Below are 19121 nucleotides of genomic sequence, written 5' to 3' on the forward strand. Positions count from 1 at the left end.
AGCCGCGAAGAGACAGAAGAGGCCAAGCGGAGAGGCTAGTCTTGGACTACAGCTCCCGTCATCCGCGCGCGCAACCTGATGCGGCTGAGGGCGATGGGAGTTGCAGTCCAGGCGTCTCCGGTTACCCCGCCACCCGTGGAGATAGATGGAGGAGAAGGACTATTTGTGTCTGTGCTGGGGCTGGTGGGAGGTGTGGTCCAACATGCCTCCGGTTGGACGCCCATCATGTTGTAGAGTTTTAGGGCTGGCTTGGAGGGGGCCGTGGGGGGGGGGGGGGGTCCTAACCTCGCTGCTCAGAGCAGGGATCCGCTACAGCAGGGGTGTGGGGGGCAATTGGGACCTCTTGGTGAGTCTCTCTAGGTAATTTGAAGCGGGTAAGCATTGCCCGGTTTCTGATTGCTAGTTGCTTTTCAGCAGCAGCGACTTCCCCGTCCACAAAAATGTCGGCTGCCGAAACGAAGAACGCTTTGGGGAAACCAGGAGCGGATGTTCATGTGCCAGGACCGTGAGCATAATCAATTCCAGGGGAAATTAAAAATAAAAATCTTGGACTGACTGAGCCGTTGCACCTTGTTCTAAGTGTATGCCTACCTCCCAGGCCAGGAGTGGCCCTTCCATGATTATTATTTATGTATTTAAAATATTTATACCCCACCCCTCCAGTGCAATACTGCTCGGGTCGGCTTACAACTGTAACATAGACACAGATACAAGTAATAATTTTTTTTTAAAGTCAGATTAAAAACAATTATTAGGTTCAAATTAAAACTGAAAATTATAAAAAGCTAAAGAAAAGAACCTACCAGATATAACCAAATAATGATATTAAAAAGCCTCCTTGAAAAGGTATGTTTTAAGATGTTTTTTTAAAAACACTGAGTGGGGGAGCATGCCAAACCTCTTCAGGGAGGGCCTTCCAAAGCCGAAAGGCCACAACCGAAAAGGCCCTGTCTCTAGTTCCTGCCAGCCAGATCTCTGTTAGTGGCGGGGTCATGAGCAGGGCCTGAGATGATGATCGGAGGCCCCTGGCAGATTCATATGGGTGAATGCGGTCCAACAGATACCCCGGCCCCAAGCTGTGTAGGGCGAGGTAGTTGCCTCAAGTATGGGTGTCAGGATGGGCTCAGGGGGTGGAAAGCACTGCCCCCTTCTACCACCATGGGTGCCCTTCGACAGGCCTCTCTGCTGCCACCAACCTTCTTCATCCTGCTGGAACATGTAACTTATTTTTCCCTCCTTGCCCCACTCTTCTTTCCCCTCTCTGATCAGATTGAATATTTTCTAAAAATGGAGAAACAACTATCATTTCGCTGTTCCTGTTGCCCTACGTGCAGCTTGAAACCAGTGCTTAGAACTCAGGCTAATCAACTTATATTCCCCCTACACTCCATCTTCAGGGAAGCAGATTCGGGTTGGAAAATAGGGGGACTTTTCTGACTATCAGAGCTGTTTAAGAGCGGAACTGTCCACCTCACACAATAGTATGTTGTCCTTCACCAGAGGTTTTCGAACAGAGGCTGGACTCTGTCAGGGATGCTGATAGCATCTGTAGCACAGGCTTCAGCTTTGTGGGATCTCCTTTGCTTTTTACTAGAATCCCAAAATGAGCTGGAGCCAGGTGCAAAATAGTGATTAGGGGATTGGGAGGTAGGCAGTGTCAGCCCAGACATTTTGCTGTCTGAAGCAGAGTTCCAAATGGTGCCCCTCCCGTTTTCCTTTGTTTCAGATCTCTCTCACTTCCTTTTCTTTTAAGAATGGGGAAAGGAAAGTCGTGTTGGTGCCACTTCTTTTTTCTTTCTCCACAGCCCTGCATGGGAGTGGATGGGCGGTGGATGCCCCTGTTGGCGAGGAGTAATATCTTTTCGTAGGATTTTAGGGTTGGAGGATATGTTCTAGTCCAAAACCTTCTGCTATGATATCCCTGACAGAAGGCAGCCCAGCCACTATTTGGAAACATCTAGAAAAAGAGAGATCACCATTTGCCCCCAGAAGCAGCCCATTTTGCTGTGCTTCATGGTAGGGGCAGCCTTGCCATGTGCTGCTGTTAAATCTCATCTACAGTAAAGTCCTGGATTTCTCCATTTTCTCCTTTCACTAGCTGACACATTTACTCTTTTAATGAGAAAAATACACGCTGTGTTGTTGTATAGCCAAACAAAGGAATTGTAGATATACAAAGGTCCTTGCTTGCTTTTTAAAAATCTCTGTGAAAAGAATGATCAGTCAAGTACTTTTTATGTCAATGGTGTCATGCTTAGTCATCTCTGGTTACTGTGTCATAAAAGTCCTGTGTACACAGAGATCTAGCTTTCTGAAGGACTGGGAGATGTATCATAGAATGATGGTGGTGGGAATTGTAGGTTAACCAAATGGGCAGTATTCCCACTGTGCTAGAGCTTCCCTATGGTTAGATCAGCAATGCTGGCAGTAGTGTTACTTTCCTCAAACAGTGGCAGAAGAAATCATTGGAAGAACCTTCTTCACTGGCATGGTAGAAAGATTGCTTTTCCCCCTGTGGAAAAAAGATCTGTACCAGACTTCGTCATGTGCAAAGCAAGATTGTTCTTTAGGATTGAGAGCAATCTCAGTTACCCCTGCTAACTGAGCAAAGAGGCACCTTTTTTTAAATTTATATTTTTGTAAACCGCTTTGAGGACTTTTGTTGAAAAGCAGTATATAAATATTCATCATATTCATATTGTCGTCCTGTTTTGGCTTTCTCTTTTCCTTTTAAAGTCAGAGAAATTAGCACTCACCTTGGCTTTGTCTTGGCAGTGAGCATCCAGCACTGAAAGAAAGGAAAGAAAGCTAGAGAACCAGGATTCTCTTCAAGTCTCCTTGGACAAAGGGTGAGCAAGTCTCAGAATCTCATAACTGAATTTATTTATTTTATTTTATTTTATATATTTTTATACCTCCCAAAACCTACGTCTCTTTATAATCATAAAATTAATAATAAATATTTAATAGTGAGGGGAAGACAATAAATGATAATTAAGAGCTGCAAACTAAAAGGGTCCCCAAGACTGGTTTCAGGAGCAGTTCAATGGGATCTGAATCTGGACCTGGATTCTTTCTGTGTAGGGTGTTTCTTTTCATCTGAAGGCAGAGATGCCAGGGAATGGCATTCCCCCCCAAGCCCAAGGCAGACTTTCAGCAGAAGATAAGGATGTGCACGAACTGAGGTTCGAGCACTTTTTGGGCAGGGGGACCGGGAGTTTTAAGAAAAAGAACAGGTCCTTACCTGTTCTCTGCTACCTCATGCAGCTTCCTGCTGGGACAGTGCACATCCCTAGAATGTGCCATGTGCATACTGATGCTGTGTAGGGCTTCTAGGGATGCACACACAGCCCCAGCATGAAGCTGCATGCGGTGGCGGAGAGCAGGTAAGGACCTGCTCCCCACTTCCTTAAAAGTTCACCTAACCCTGCCCAAAAAGTGCTCAAACTCTCTATCCCTAGCAGAAGACTAGAAGTGCTAGACAAGGTTGATTCTTCACCATCAGTGCTGAGCATGCACCTTTTACATGTTCTCAGCTTGGGTTTTCCACCCCATATGATGTGGGTTCCAGGGGCATCTGGAGCACAACCAAGACATCAGTCAGCTGGGAAGCATGATGGTGCTCTTGCCCTCTCCTTGCTGTGCAGGCAGGGGGCACACCTAGGTAATTGTGGAGCCCAGACCTGAAGGGCTTCGGAGCTGCTGCCCCCACCTGGCTCGAGGGCTGAGGGGCGTTGGGGGCAAATCAGATCTTCTTCTTACATATTTAAAGCGCCGCTGTGCAGTAGGGACAGGAGCTACCAGCAGGTGTGCAGGCGCTTGGGAGAGGGAGGCAGCGTGTGCACAGAGGCACATACAGAGACATGCATGCGCGTGCACAGAGGCCCGAAATGGGCAGAAAACGGCTCAATCTGCCATTTGGAAGGCAGGCGGGCTCAGAGAAGGAGCTCTTGCTGCTGCTTCCTTCCCCCGAGTGCCCACACACCCGCAGCAGTGCTTTTAAAAAAGTTTTCAAAAAAGATTTGACTTGCCCAGCGGGTGTGGGGCAGCAGCAGGGCTCTGGGGAGGCCCCCCAGAAAACAAGAGGCCACGGACCAAATCCCCATGGTCCATGGCTGAGTGTGCCTTTGTGTTCAGGAGCTTCTCAAAGCTGGCAGCCACTGGCCTAAGTTGTGGTCCAGAAGAGGGAACTACCACTGAAATAAAAAGAAGGAGGACCAAGGTGGTGTACATATTTAAAAATATAACAAATGTAAAAACAATATAAAACAGTTAATTCATAAAACAGATAAAAACAATCTCAGTAAATAAAAACATTGAAATTTAAATTTCAGTTAAAAGCCTGGGAAAACAGGAATGTCTTGACGGTCTTTCTAAAAGCAAGCAGAGAAGGAGATGTTCTTATTTCAACGGGGAGTGTATTCCAGAGCTATGGAGAAGCCAAAGAGGAAACCTGAAAGCATGACATGCTGGACTTCCATTCAAACCCCAAAGAGACTTCAAATCGCCAGGTAGATATGAAAAGGACTCTCGGGATCTTGGGTCTAGTTTCCCATTCTGAAAGTAGAGATGAAGAAGACTGATGGTTTCATGGATTGGCTGATGTCTCTGGAGAGTCTGTGAAGATGGATTGTCTACCAGGATGGATGAACTGAGTTTTCCATCACTCCAACTTGGCTCTTCGTGGTGGCCCCGGCTCTACTCTCCTACCTTCTTCCATGACAACATCTTCCATCATCACATTCCACTTCCGCCGTTCTTCTAGCCTCTACCTCACAACCTGCAGGTTGCCATAGGGACCGTGACAATTTTGCATCATAACTATTCAGTTGTCCATTCCTTAACCGATTCTCCAGCAGTTGGCATGCAGATGCTATTCTGCTGTCACTGGAGAGAATATCTGCACCAGTTGTCTTCTTTGGGTGTTTACTGTTACATGGCAGGTAGGAAGTGATGCCATGGGTTTCATGGCTTTCAAGAGGACTCAGTTGTCATTCATTTTGGTGGGTTATGTTCTGTGTCTTCTCTTGAGTTACATTTTTCTTGCTTTCCTTTCTCTTACTTTCTTACAACATCTTCCCTTTCCAACTTGTTCGACCTTCTGTCCAAAGAGGTTACCCCTTTCCCTAGCATTATATTTAGTTGTGTGTTTTTTTAATTGGGACTCATCAATGGCCCCTTACAAAGGGGTCCAAGCAAGAGACAGTTCCCTGCCCTGAGGAAATTACAGTCTAAATGTTGCCAGTAGGGGTGCGCATGCATAACAGGGAGGGAAGTGGGAGGCAGACATAACTGAGAAGGCACATAAAGGTTGTCATCGGCCCATTTTAAGGACTTTGTTTTAGTTCAGAAAGAAGACTGGAGCGCCCTTTAACCATAACGGGGGTGGTGGTGGTGCTTTTTCTGGTTAAAAGACCCACAAAATCAGCCCATGCCTATGTGGTTGCTGGCTTTTAAAATAGCTTCATGCAGTGAACCCCCAGGAAAACATCTGCCATGGTGCCTGTGTTACATGTAAAGGAGACTGACGGGGTTAAGCCAAAAGTCTTCATGGAGAAAGTGGGTTTGAAGCTGACATAAGAAAGCGGGAGAGAGAGGAACAGGGTTTCTGGGAGAGAGTGTTCACAAGCAAGGGAGAAAGGGGAGAGTCCTGTAAGAGGACAGATGACCTTAGGGCAGCACTGAGTGGAAGAGTTGGAGGAAAGGAGGGTGGGGAATGAAGCCATCCATGAATGAATTTGTCCTGCTACAACCTCAGGTTATTCCTTTTGATTGCTAATCTCTTGCCTGAGGTTTCCCCAAAACTGCAGCTGTAAATCTACACTGGGAATTGTGAATACAGAGGCAAAAAAGGGTTGGTGTTTTTCTGCATTCATTAATTTGGAACAGAAGCGACATAAATTTTGAAAAAGGTAGATGAAAATGATTGTGTCATTTTTGAATGGATTAGGTTTCTTGTTGAATCATAATCTGGATCCAAATGAAGGTGAATTTAATAGGTGTGTTTTTAAGGAACATAGGAAGCTGCCATTTACTGAATCAGACCATAGGTCCATCTAGCTCAGTATTGTCTACACAGACTGGCAGCGGCTTCTCCAAGGTTGCAGGCAGGAATCTCTCCCAGCCCTATCTTGGAGATGCCAGGGAGGAAACTTGGAACCTTCTGCTCTTCCCAGAGCTGCTCCATCCCCTAAGGGGAATATCTTGATGTGCTCCTACATCAAGTCTCCCATTCATATGCAACCAGAGCTGACCCTGCTTAGCTAAGGGGACAAGTCATGCTTGCTACCACAAGACCAGCTCTGCGCTGAGTATCCGAAGGAATCTGCTCCTAGGTGGGAGAGGTAGAATTGTGTGCAAGGGCAGATTTCCTCACTTCTGGTTTAATTTACTCCCCGGCTTCCCATTGGCCTCTTGCCTTTCAGGGCTGCACCTTCAGCTCAAGCTAACTGCCACTCACTCTGCTGTCCTTTTTGCATCATAATAGTTTTTGGCCTCCTGGAACCTTGAGAGGTCTCAAGAATGTTCAGAGGGCAGCAGATCTCTCAGTGGTCTGTAAGCAGACATATGCAGGGAGGGGGCACAGCTGAGTGGAGAGGCACATGTTCTGAGTCCCAAAGGTCCCAGGTTCAGTTCTTAGCATCTCCAATTAAACAGACCTCAAGTTGGAAAAGATCCTTGCCCCAGACCTTGGAGAGTGGTGGTCAGTTATTGTAGATCATTCTGGGCTAGAGACCAGTGACCTGACTCTGGCAGCTGCACACACATCCTCCGTCTTGTCTGGCCACAGGAAGGGGGTCTAGCCTCCTTATCGGGAGAAGAGGCAAGACTGGATGGGAAAGTGATTCTCAGGGGATGGGATCACCAGTCCTTTAGCAACTGGTTTCTGGGGGAGAAGAGAACAGCAACAGGAAGCCCTTCCGCACTGCCGCTCCTGCTTCCTGTTTTGAGGAGGGGGGTGCACTAAAGACCTCTTGGGTCAATCCAACTAATTTTCTACGAGATGCAGGAGCAGCTCTGTAAGGCTTCCAGCCAGGACTGAGAGACCAAGGGTGGGATGAGTGCTGCCAGTTCTCAGCCTCAGGGTTGTTGGGCTTCCTCACCTGAAAAGTGTTACAACCCTCAGAGCACCCCAGTGGAGAGGCGGGTGTCGCATCAGACTGTGCCTCCTTCCAAGTGACTTATGCCATGGGTGCAGCAGGAGGCCTTGGGCCAGGTGTTGCTTCTATCGGTCTCAGACCCAGCCCCTCCCATCCACAAATGCATAAGGTGGACCTACCTTGCAGGATTGTTGCGGGGATTGCTGAAATCAGGGTGCCCCCTTCCTTTTTCCTTACAGATGAGCCCGCTAACATGCAACCATCTACTGGCTCAAACTTGTCAACCTTGAGCTCTGCAAGGGAAGGAGAAGCTCAGTCACACAGCATCTGCAAGACACCAGTGCTGACCATCCACTCTGCTTCTCTGCAGTCTACAAGGCTCTGTCCTCATTGAATCCATCCAAGGGAGGGCCAGCAGGGATAGCAATCCAGCACCTTCTCTCTAGCAGGGAGATCTGTGGAGACTGCAGCAAGAGCTCCATATGCCCAGCTCAGTGGTGGCTTTCCACTACCATCTCCCCAGGGCCTTTCTTTGGGCCACCGGCCTCCAGCCTGCCCACTGCCAGCACCATGGCCCAGCTCTGTGGGCATCCGTACATCCATGAGGCACCAAGCCTTCATCCTGCCAAGAGCAGCCTACAGGGCAAGTGAAGATCCAGCCATCATTTCAGGATTTGAGGGGGGGCCTTTGTCTCCAAACAGGGAACACAAGCCTCCAAACCCCCAGCAGAAAGAATCCCTCTGGTGCCGGTAGACAAGGCTGTCCCAGCCCCACCAGCAGCACCAAGGAGGAATGTGCTTCTGCTCACCAACAGGATGGAATTCAAATGTAGCATCACACCTGCTGCAGCGGGGTGGGGGGAGGGTTCCTCCCAGCCCCACCTGCTCAAGGAAGACCAAGCCACAGAGCATTCGCCGTGCCTCAAAAGATTAGTGCTAGTGTTTGGGGAAAGGATGTTCTCCAGCCTAAGGCTCCTTGGGGATCTTGGTGCTCTACCAAATGCTCTCCAGGGAGCTCTTTGTGAAGAAGATCAGGAAGTATCCCCAAAAGAGATTGCCCACCATTGCCACTCATCCCCCTAGCCATAGGGCAGCATTTCTAGAGCTTACAGTGAAGTCCCACTTCATATAGGGTGAGACAACTTGCCAGGCCTGGCCAGCACGCCAGGGGAATGGAGCATGCATCCCAAAACACACTCCGCAGTGCAGTGCGCAGGAGTTGCTCACCAGATGAGTCTCATCCATTGTTAAATGTCTTCCCCTCATCATGAAATATTTTTCTCACTAAAATGTCCATGAAAGTTTGAGACTTGCTCTGTCTTTGTCCAGTCAAGGGACTCTAGTTCTCTAGTCACTCACTCTCCTCCCTCCCTTCCATGTAGGGACCCAGGAGGACCATCTGCCACTTCCTCCTCAGACAGGGTCCAGCAACTACCAAGGGAGACAGCCTCTTGCCACCTGGTGATCTAAAGGAGGCAACCAAAGGGAATTCTTTGAATGGGACCTTCGGAAGAGGAGCCCCTGGTGGCGCAGTGGTAAAACTGCCGCCCTGTAACCAGAAGGTTACAAGTTCGATCCTGACCAGGGGCTCAAGGTTGACTCAGCCTTCCATCCTTCCGAGGTCGGTAAAATGAGTACCCAGAATGTTGGGGGGCAATATGCTAAATCATTGTAAACCGCTTAGAGAGCTCCGGCTATAAAGCGGTATATAAATGTAAATGCTAGTGCTATTGCTATAGCAAATTTGTTTCCCCCAGTGGCGACAAAGGCTCAAAAGGAAGGTGCCAAACCATCACTACAGCTCTGACTTCTTGTCTCCCCTCACCCCTCTTCCAGTACATCGGAAGCTGAAGCTTTAGAGATTTGGCTTTCAACTGGGAATCTCCAGAATACAATACATGTATATATCTCTGTTTACCAGTTTGTGCTTGCTCTCATTAATTTTGCTTGTTTTGTTAAGAGTTGGAGACTTGTCTCCTTGCTGGCACTGCATGTTTACATATCTTTATTTATTCATTTGTGCTTCTTCTCACTACTTGGTTTAGTCCATTTTGTTTTGAACCATTGTCTAGCTGAGACTCCTCAGAACAGAAATGTGTTTATACATCTCTATTTATGAATGTATGCTTTTTAAAAATGTACATAGGTTTTTGCTGTTTTAAAAATATATACTTCTAATAAAAATATTTAAACAAAGAATAGTTCTCTTTTCCTGCAGAAACTTAACCTCATCAGACATAACAATCAGCAAACTTTGGGCTTGAACCAAGGACAACGTGAACCAGATAGGACGGCCCTCCGATTAAATATAACTTGAAATCAATAAATTAAGAGGGTACATCTGCATATGGCTATAATTGATTTGCAGAGAGTTAGTATAAGATCTGTGGTTCTGAAATGGTCCATGTTTATGCCACAGCTGGAGCCATCATGGAAGTAGGCCTTCTCTCCCATGTCAGGGTGAAGGGGAATGCCTCTCCTGAGATGATGCCGTTCACCTGAAGGTTCTATAAGCACTTAGATGAAAGAGAATGGAAATTATTTGGAGATGCCTTTTTGGTAGATTCAAAGGAGTTGCATTCAATTAATCCATTAAGGCTGCAGCTATAAATTAAGCTGGATACAAGTTTGGCCAGTTCTGCAGGTTTTCTTCCACATCTAGGAGTGGCCACAACAAGCTTCTGCAGGCAGATCTGCACTTCCTGCATGAACGCGTGCATGCATCATTTCACTGGGAGCCCCATGTGCTTCAGGTTAGTTCCATTGGGTGCATTATGATTTATAAATATTTACAGAGCACTTTGTGTGTGTATGCGCACAAAGCTACCACCAAACCTTTACCCAATGGCAACAACTGATAGGGCTTTCCATGCCATCTCATCCTGTGGATGCAGAGATTCGTGATTAAGGGAGAAGCAAAAAAATAAAAAATAGAAATTGTATGTGGGTTGGGAAATGGGTACAAAACAGTTTTGTGTGTGTGCCATTGGCCTCCAGCCTGTTTCAGGTTTGTGTGTGGGGGTGGGTGGGAGTTGTTCATGTACGGGTGTCTTACAAAATGAGAAAGGGATGTTCCCAATATTCTGGACCAAAACAAGTAATTGAAATCCAAGGAGATTGTGTCATATTGGATGATGGAAAGAAATGGAACAGTCAATTCAATGTTGTTTGTTATTAAGGGGAAGAATGTGTTGTATTCTATCCAGTAATCTTTTGTGATTTATTGTTCGGACTTTTCTCCGTTGTGGGGTGGTCCTGTAGAAAGTGTGTGGGGTGGAATCGGAAAGAAGAGGGAGGGGGAAGGAGAAGGAGGAGAAAAATTGAGTTGTTTCTGAATAAAGTATTCGTTAAACCAACATAAGATTGTTTTCATGTTTACAAGGGAAGTCCTTATAAAACAAGAATTCACTTTGTTGCAGCTCTTACAGAGTTAATTTGTTCATAATGCTGGATTTCCCCTCCTTAGTTTGATTAAGGGGGAGAAATGACCAGCTGGGGCCTACAGTGAAAGGAAGAGATACTTTGAGGTAGCTATCAGTCACTGGGAGATGAAGTATTGGTTTATGGAAGGCACTTAGCCAAGGTAAATTTTGAACACCTCCTCTAGATATGTAAATTTGATGCCTCAAAAGGGGGTGAATTTGGATTGGATGAGACAGAATTCTGGACAAATCAGGAGCTGGATCCACGATCCTCTCCTCTGATCAGCGAAGAAGGTCTTCAGGTGAAGACAGAAGAGAGAGGGGTTTGAGAGCGTTGCCTCAGAGGAGAAAAGAAGCACAGAGTTCTGTGGCCAAAATGATGGCAAGGATGACACTTCCCTACGCTTTGTGTGTGCCTTTGAAGATGGTGCTGTCCAGGGCTCTGTCATTCTGACAGCTCTCCTCGCCCCTGCTTCCCTCCATTGCTGGAGAAAGCACAGCACTGCATGGAGACAGGAAATGGCTCTCCGACTGGAAGTTTTTGGTTTTTTTAAACCAAAGTGCTGTTGAGGGGTATGAGGAGAAACATTTTAAGTCCTTGCGCAGCAGAGTATGCTCTGGTGGTGAAGAGGTTTAGTCCAAGAGATTTATCGAGACAGTAGGTTGAGTTCAGAAACAAAATATTTATTAAGAAACAAATCACAACATACTGAGAGAGACATAGAACAACCTATCCAAACAGGCACTAGCCTTCAACAACAACTGACAGATTCTGACTCTAACTAAAGGCTGCTCAACTTCGGCCCTCCTGCAGATGTTGGCCTACAACTTCTAGAATCTCTGGCTATTGTCCACTATGGCTGGGGAGTATGGGAATTGTAGTCCAAAAGGGGAGGGGGCAAAATTGAGCCGGCCTGCAACTGAACAAGACAGACCTATTAACATCTCATCATGCCTCTAGTGGCCAGAAGAGTGACTGCGGTGCTAAGAGCTGGAGGGGTGGCTGCGTCACCTATCCTCTGGATTGCAAAGACATTGGTGAGGCTCCTATGGTCTGTTCTGTTTTGTTGGGGTCCTCTCTTCTGAACAGGAGATGGGGGCTTTTGATTTAAATGCCTGTGTGCATTATAAGTGTGCAATGAGTATTTGTTTCAGCTGATAATTTTAAATATGCCTCTAAATTAATTTCAGTGTGGGAGTGTGGAACCTGGGAGAAACAGGAGAAAGGGACAGTAAGTTAGGCTGAGAGAGAAGGGTCAGAGTCACCCAGAGAGTTTCATGGCTGAATGGGGATTTGTGTTAAAAAAAATTCAAGAGGTGAGCATTTGGGGGATTGGGCGGATAATTATCTGAAATATTCTCATTCCCTCTAGGTGAAGAATAATCTAAGAGCTTTAAACTGGAGAATATTATTTTCTAAGTCTAGCTCCAAACCAGATCTCTAGATGCTTTTTCAAGCTGTGGAGATTCATCTTGCATCTGTGGAGTTATACCAACAGCTGTACATAGGAGGCAGTGTAGACATTCCCAGCTTTTTTAGTGCAGAGATTTGAGAGCATCATCTTCCACACACATGTAGAAATGAAGCTAGAAGATTGTATTGCTTCAAATCTAGCTCCTTTTCTATAGAAAACATGATAATTTTCTAAGATTAAATTGCCCTATAAATACTTCCTAAGCTAGAAAAAAGATTTAAACTGTATTTCCCCCCCTTAGTTTTGCCCATTCTCCATTGTTACTGTACTTTTCAGCCAAGACTGGCTCCCAAAGGAGCTTATAACAGTAAAACAAGTATGCAGTATAAGATACTAAGGAAACATGGATATGTGTTTAGCAATCTCTTCACCTCCTTTTACAACCTGTGTTTGATTTGCATTGTTGACATAATGCCCCGCAAGTAGAAGCAAAGGTAGAAATTAATGGTGGTCATAATATATCCAGAACCTGTGTCCAGTGTTTGTGTTGGGGACACCCTGATGCCAACATTAAACCCAGGGTTACCAATCTAGAATTATGTAGAATCCAGGCCTTTGTCTGATTCCCTTTTTTGGCTTCCCTTTGGCTTTTTTTTTTTTTTAAAGGAATCAAGTAAATGCCTGAATTCAGATGAACTGACCAGGGCATGACACCCTGGCCTCATGACTGCCTCTGGTAATTGAATTGTGAAGGTAGCATTGTCTCTCAGTGTTTGTGAAGACACAATGCCCAGATGCTAAACTTTAACTTGCTCTCACGTAATGTCTCTGGGGGAAGCTACAAGATGTTTATCCGGTTGATGTCACCTATGTTCTGCCTTAGTCAAATGTATTGATTAACTAGCCTCAAACATGTACCCCTTTTGATGTTACTTTAAGCATTCTTTTGTTATAATTACACACTAGATACATGTACACAAGAAGTAATTTAATTGCTGTCTTGCACACATAGATCTGATTCTTCCCTAACACCCTTTGAAGTAGTTTAATTGCTGTCTCACACAGATAGATCTGATTCTTTCGTAACATCTTTGACTTTTTAACATTCTTGGGACAAGGCTGGAGAATTTGCGTTGGGGAATGACAATAGAACAATACAACAGAGCAATATCTTTTCCAAGCAATAGCTAACGGGAGATGAACTCAGATCCTGTGTACCCTGACTGACCAAATATCCTGCACTAATATCAATAATTAAAAGACAATATCCAGAGGATAACAGGAGGGGACATCAAAGGAAGAAGCAACTATACAAATGGAGCTCACCGAACAGAGAATCAGCAATCCTTGCCTAACAAGCAATACTTGCTCATGAGCGATCCCAGAGTTTGCTGCCCAAGCTGTAGGGCTAAAAGCAGGAACCCCTTCCAGGGAGAAGGGACAGTCTATGGCCTCTGCTGTGCAGTGAGAAGTCAAGACTCCCAGCAAGCTTTGCCTAACCAGCAGATCTTTGCCCATGTGCACCCCCCATGTGCTGCTGTCTAGCTGAGCAGCTCGCAGAGACTGGGAACCTGAGAGACTGCTCAATGATTCTTGCCACGGGGCGAAGAATCAAGGGCTGACTCTGTGAAATCCAGCACCAAGCCTTTTTCCAGCTGAAGCCTGCATCGCTCTCAGGCTCCAGCAATGAACAAATCCTTTGGAGCCTTCTTCATGAACCTGGTGAGATGCCTATTCAACGCATAGCCTAGCCTGCTCCCCACTTCCCTCCTCCCTACTAGTCACTGCCACCCCCTTCCTAAGCCCGCTCTCCCTCCTCCTCCTCTCTCTGTTTCTCTCTAAATGCTTTATTAGGATTTATTAGGCAGCTGTAATTATTGATTGCACACACATATGATAGCTAGGCACACTGCATTACACCTTGCGTCAGAGACATGTTTAACTTAGATGACCTGTTTGAATTTTATCCGGATGAGCAACTTTCTATAATAAAGCCCATTGAATTGTTTCAGAGTATTTTGAGTCTTCTTTCTACCTTTGCGCCCAGACTATACAGGGTCACCGTATAAAAGAACTGGTCACTTTGTGACACTGGTGAAGCCGGCCTAATTTTATATGCTAGCTCCGGAGCATATCTAGTATACAAATCAGGCTTGATTCACAACATTTGCTTGCAAATGCATCCTAGGCTAGAAGTGGGGAAAGTAATTGGGGCAATTGTAATTGCTGTAAAGAACTTTTTGGTACCTTGTTTGTTTGTTTTTTTGATTTCTATACCACCCTTCCAAAATGGCTCATCAAAACAAAACCTAAAACCAATTAACTATTAAAATTGAAAACTGTAAAAACATAAAACCATTATTAAAACTATTTAAACAGTTTTTAAAACCCTGGAAAACCAGGCCGAACCTTTACGGTTTAAAAACAATTTTAAACCCTGGAAGGCCAGGCCAAACAGATAGGGCTTAAGGGCTTAAGGGCTCTCCTGAAGGCCAATAATGAACTCAGATTACAGATTTCTGCCGGGAGTGCATTCCACAGGCCAGGAGCAGCTATGGAGAAGGCCTCTAAAAGACATATATTTATAGTGAGCCTAACAAGATTGTCAAAGATGTATGTAGCAAACCAACTGATGCTCACTTTTAAGTAGACCGGTTCGTGGCACCCAGGGCACATAAAAAGAAACATCATTTACATTTTGGTTCTCAGAATTAAACATACCATGTGGAACATAGGAACACAGGAAGTTGTCATATGCTGAGTAAGTCCATAGGTCCATCTAGCTCAGTATTGTCTTCACAGACTGGCAGCAGCTTCTCCAAGGTTGCAGGCAGGAATCTCTCTCAGCCTTATCTTGGAGATGTTGCCAGGGAGGGAACTTGGAACCTAGATGTTCTTCCCAGAGTGGGTCCATCCCCTAAGGGGAATATCTTACAGTGCTCACACATCAAGTCTCCCATTCATACTCCCAAGCCGCTGCCAGTCTGTGTAGACAATACTGGTGCATTATTGTGCACCAATCATAATTACAAATATTGCAAAAGAATAAACAAACAGCATCTTCTACAGAAGGGATATCCTCTGCATATGATTAATTATAACACCAACATGACATTCATATTCTCAAGACAGTATCTCCTCCCAACATGCAGGGAGAATGTCAACAACATGCACTGTATCCCTTTTGTGGTTCCATCTAGCACCTCTGAACTTTTAAAAAATTACAGCCTTTGTCTCAGAGCTAGCTCACGTGAGGAAAAAGAAATGCTGAGTCATCCCTGATGAGCTGCCTGGCTGGGCTTCTTGTGGAATTATTCTTTATTTCCAGTAGATTTAAAATGCTGCTGCCGCCACCACCACCCCCTTATTGACAGAGCCTGAACTCCCCTGAGATTTGGGGTGGAATAGCACAGGGAAAACTGTTCATTTTGCTATTGGACAAGTACACAAAAACCTTCCATGTGTATGCCTACACGGGATGAGAAAAACTGATAGCTGCTGAGCACTTGAGGATGCTTTTGCACCAGAGAAATTCCCTTTTCTGCTCCCCTTTTTCCTGAGTTAAAAACCAACTCTGAGAGCCTTGTAAAAAGAAAAGAACAAAAAATGATTTTATTCAGTTACTACAGACTGCTTCCATCTGAGGCTTTTAGCTTTAGATACACTCAAAAAGGCACACTTAGATGTTTCCAGAGTCTTTTGCAACGCCCTAGGTGGGTTGAGCATTGGCTAGTGTTTTTTTTTTTAATTATGTTGCAGGTAAACAATAATAGAACAGTATCAGGAATATACAAAGCACACACACAAAGAAATATAAGTTTATAATGCAAAGTCTGACTAAACAAACTTTTCCCTAAATTAATCTTCCCAAAGTCAAAGGCTTCCTATCCTTAAACTCACCAAACTCCCAATGAGAATCAAGCCCCTGCAGTTCTCTCTTCCAAGAGCTGCTGTCATTCTGTTCCAGCAAACTCCATTGCCACATATTCTCCTCCAGCACAGAACTTCCTTTTTTGTTCCCAGAATTCCCAGCAACAGCTCTCTGTGTCCCGTCCCCCCCCCAGTGGACTGATTAGGTGATTTCTAGAGGTCACCAGCCTGTCAGTCAAGACAAGGGTTCGCCTCCGGTTAACTCTTTAAAGCAGGGCTGCTCAACTTCGGCCCTCTTGCAGATGTTAGCCTACAATTCCCATAATCCCTGGCTATTGGCTACTGTGGCTGGGGATTATGAGAGTTGTAGTCCAAAAACAGCTGGGGGAACTAAGTTGAGCAGGCCTGCTTTAGAGGGAGGGGAGAGTGGTCACTACAGAACTACAGTGGTCCCTCGACTTACGAACTACTCGACATCCGAAGTTTTCGACTTACGAACGACAAAAATGTCCGGAAGTCGTTGCCGGTTTAGATGCGGCTTCCTCGACTTACGAATTTTTAGATGCGGTTTCCTCGACTTACAAATGTTTCCAGACCTCCGTGGTGCGCTTTTCGACTTACGAAAATTTCGACCTACGAACGTGCGTTCGGAACGGATTAACTTCGTAAGTCGAGGGACCACTGTATTACCTGGTTATTAACATTGTTTTAACTGTGTTTTAATTGTGTTTTAACATTTTAAATTTTAATACGTTAATCTTTTTATTGCTTTTTATTGTCTTGTAAACTGCCCAGAGAACCCACATATTGGGCAGTATAAAAATGTGATTGATAAATGAATAAATAAATAAATAAATGAGAGCTACCCCTTGACAGACATCATACCTTCCTAAAGCCACTAGCAAGGTTCTTGCCATTGCCTTCCACCAGCCTCCTAATCTACATAGAGCTGTGATCTACATAGATATGTGAGCTGAAATAGATTGTATTTATTACAATAAATAATGTATTTATTGTAATGCAGTGTATTACAATCTATGATTTTAAAAGCTTTACTACAATCCTAGATTAGACATAGAAACAGCCAATTGTACAGCATTCAGATAAGTGATCTAGCGTACAGTACACCGACAAAATAAACATTTCATGGTGGGATCTAGGAAATAGGAATTGATTGTTGGTGAATCCTAACAGCGGCCACACAAAATTTAGCAACCTTGTGAGTGATAGAAGATTTCTTATCAGCAAGGAGAAGTGTGACATAAAATTCATCAGTTTGGCCAGGGTAATGTAAGAACAAGGGAGTAAAAAGACTACGTCAACTATCGTTATAAAAGGAACAATATAGCAGCACATGGTGGACAGATTCAACCTCACCTGAACCACAAGGCCAGATCCGACTGGCCAGGGGAACCACCCACCATCCATCCAGACTTCCGGAGTCAAATTACTGTGCATCCAGTCATTGTATCACCTTCACTTCCCCAAGGGAAATAGTTACCTTCAAGAGCAGAACAATGAAGGTTAATGTTTTTCTATTTATATATGTTTCTATTTAATGTTTAGTTTAATTTCTATGCCGCCTTTTATAAAACACATCCCAAGGCGGTTTGCAAACATTAGAATACAATATAAATCCATTAAAAAATCACATTGAAACATTAAAATCATTTTAAACAATAAGAACCATAAAAACACCAAAAAGCAACAGCCACCAAAAAGACAAAGACAAAGCAGCACGGGGGGTGGGGGTGGGGCTAAGAAACCTGACAGCCCCTCAGAGGTAAAAGGGTGAACAAATGAAAAGGCCTTTAGTTGGTTTTTAAAAGCAGCCACAGATGTCAAAGAGCGAATACTCACTGGGAAAGCATTCCAGAGCCTGGGGGCCACAACAGAGAGGGCCCTGTCCCATGTGCATGGCAATTTAGCCTGCCTCCATGTTTTTGAACTTGGGTGCTGGCGAAGACTTTTGAGGATACCATGGACAGCCAGGAAAACAAACAAATGGGTCATAGAACAAATCAATCCAGAATTTTCACTCGAGGCACAAATGAACAGGCTCAAACTATCATACTTCGGACACATTATGTGAAGACCCAGCTCCCTTGAGAAGTCCATAATGCTGGGGAAAGTTGAAGGAAAGACCAGCAGCAAGATGAGTGGACTCCATTACAACAGCAATGAATGAACCACTGAGAGACCTAAAAGGCCAAGTTGAAGACCGACCATCCTGGAGAGAATCTATCTATGTGGTCACTAAGAGTCGACACCGACTTGACGGCACTTAATCAATCAATCAAATGTTGGCACATGGATCAAAAAAACCCTCTGATGACCTTGTTAGATGAGCAGAAACTCTTGGGAGCAGATGGTCCTTCAGATATCCAGTGCCCCAAAGCGTCAAGGGCTTTACAGGCAATTAAACAAAACAACATCACTTGCAAGTCCAACAACATGATTTATGTCAGGATGCAAGCACCCTGGATGCAACACTCAGCATGCTGAAACAACAACAGACCTTTGTACATGATTTAGAAACCACAAGCCAGCAATCATAACAAAGAAACCTAAATGACCTGTTGCAAAATGTTTTAATTCTGATGGCCACAACCTTCTGGAGTTGGAAGTAAGATAGGTATTTCCTGTTTCATCCAAAGAGAGGGGTGAGGAGAGAGACTGAGAAAGAAATCCAAGTAATAGTTTAATAAGAATAAGAGTACAGGTCTGTGTTGTGAGGTCTAGTGGACACAAGGGAGACCCCAGAGGAAGGAGTGGGAAATGGAGAGAGGGGAAGAATATGGGATTGTTGCAATGAAATGTATTTGGGTTTGCTACAGTAGGGTATGGGGACTGGGAGTTGTGGCAAAAGCTGAATGGAAAAGGTGGGCTTCGAAGAGGGATTTGAAGGAAGGAGGTGGTGGCATTGCTGGTGGCATTGCTGAGCAGGCAGTTCTTCTGTGATCTTGACCATAGAAGCATATTCCCATAATTTTAATAGCCATTCATCCAGAGTCGGAATTATCTGTAATCGCCAGCTGGCGGCATAAAGAATCCTAGTGGCTGTGATCATATGCAGCTGCTGTTTTCTAAATTGGTAAGGAATGGCCCTTCCAAATATCCTTATTTGTCTGATGGAATATAATATTTGTGCTTTGCCGTGAGCTTGGCTAATGTGGAAGGACCTGTGAGATCCCAGCAGTACCTAGCAGCTATCAGAAGCTTCTGCAGAGCCGAGCTTCCATCATCAGATGCATGAAGGCAAAGTGGGCTTTGGTCTCCATCAGCTTATGCCACAATAAAGTGCATTTGCCTGT

General features: G+C 44.9%; 1 long non-coding RNA gene across 2 annotated transcripts; it reads left to right on the forward strand.

Moving 5' to 3' along the window:
• Nucleotide 1: 1 nt before the first annotated feature.
• LOC128345450 (uncharacterized) lies at nucleotides 2–9284 on the forward strand. 2 transcript variants are annotated; one of them, XR_008316481.1, is made up of 3 exons: nucleotides 2–2849; nucleotides 4335–4943; nucleotides 7340–9284. It is a non-coding gene; the product is annotated as an uncharacterized LOC128345450 (long non-coding RNA). The 2 variants fall into 2 exon arrangements; XR_008316480.1 differs by lacking the exon at nucleotides 7340–9284 and having other exon boundaries at nucleotides 4335–5923.
• The last annotated feature ends 9837 nt before the right edge of the window (nucleotides 9285–19121 follow it).

The sequence above is a fragment of the Hemicordylus capensis genome, chromosome 2, assembly GCF_027244095.1.
Source record: "Hemicordylus capensis ecotype Gifberg chromosome 2, rHemCap1.1.pri, whole genome shotgun sequence".
Classification (NCBI taxonomy): domain Eukaryota; kingdom Metazoa; phylum Chordata; class Lepidosauria; order Squamata; family Cordylidae; genus Hemicordylus; species Hemicordylus capensis.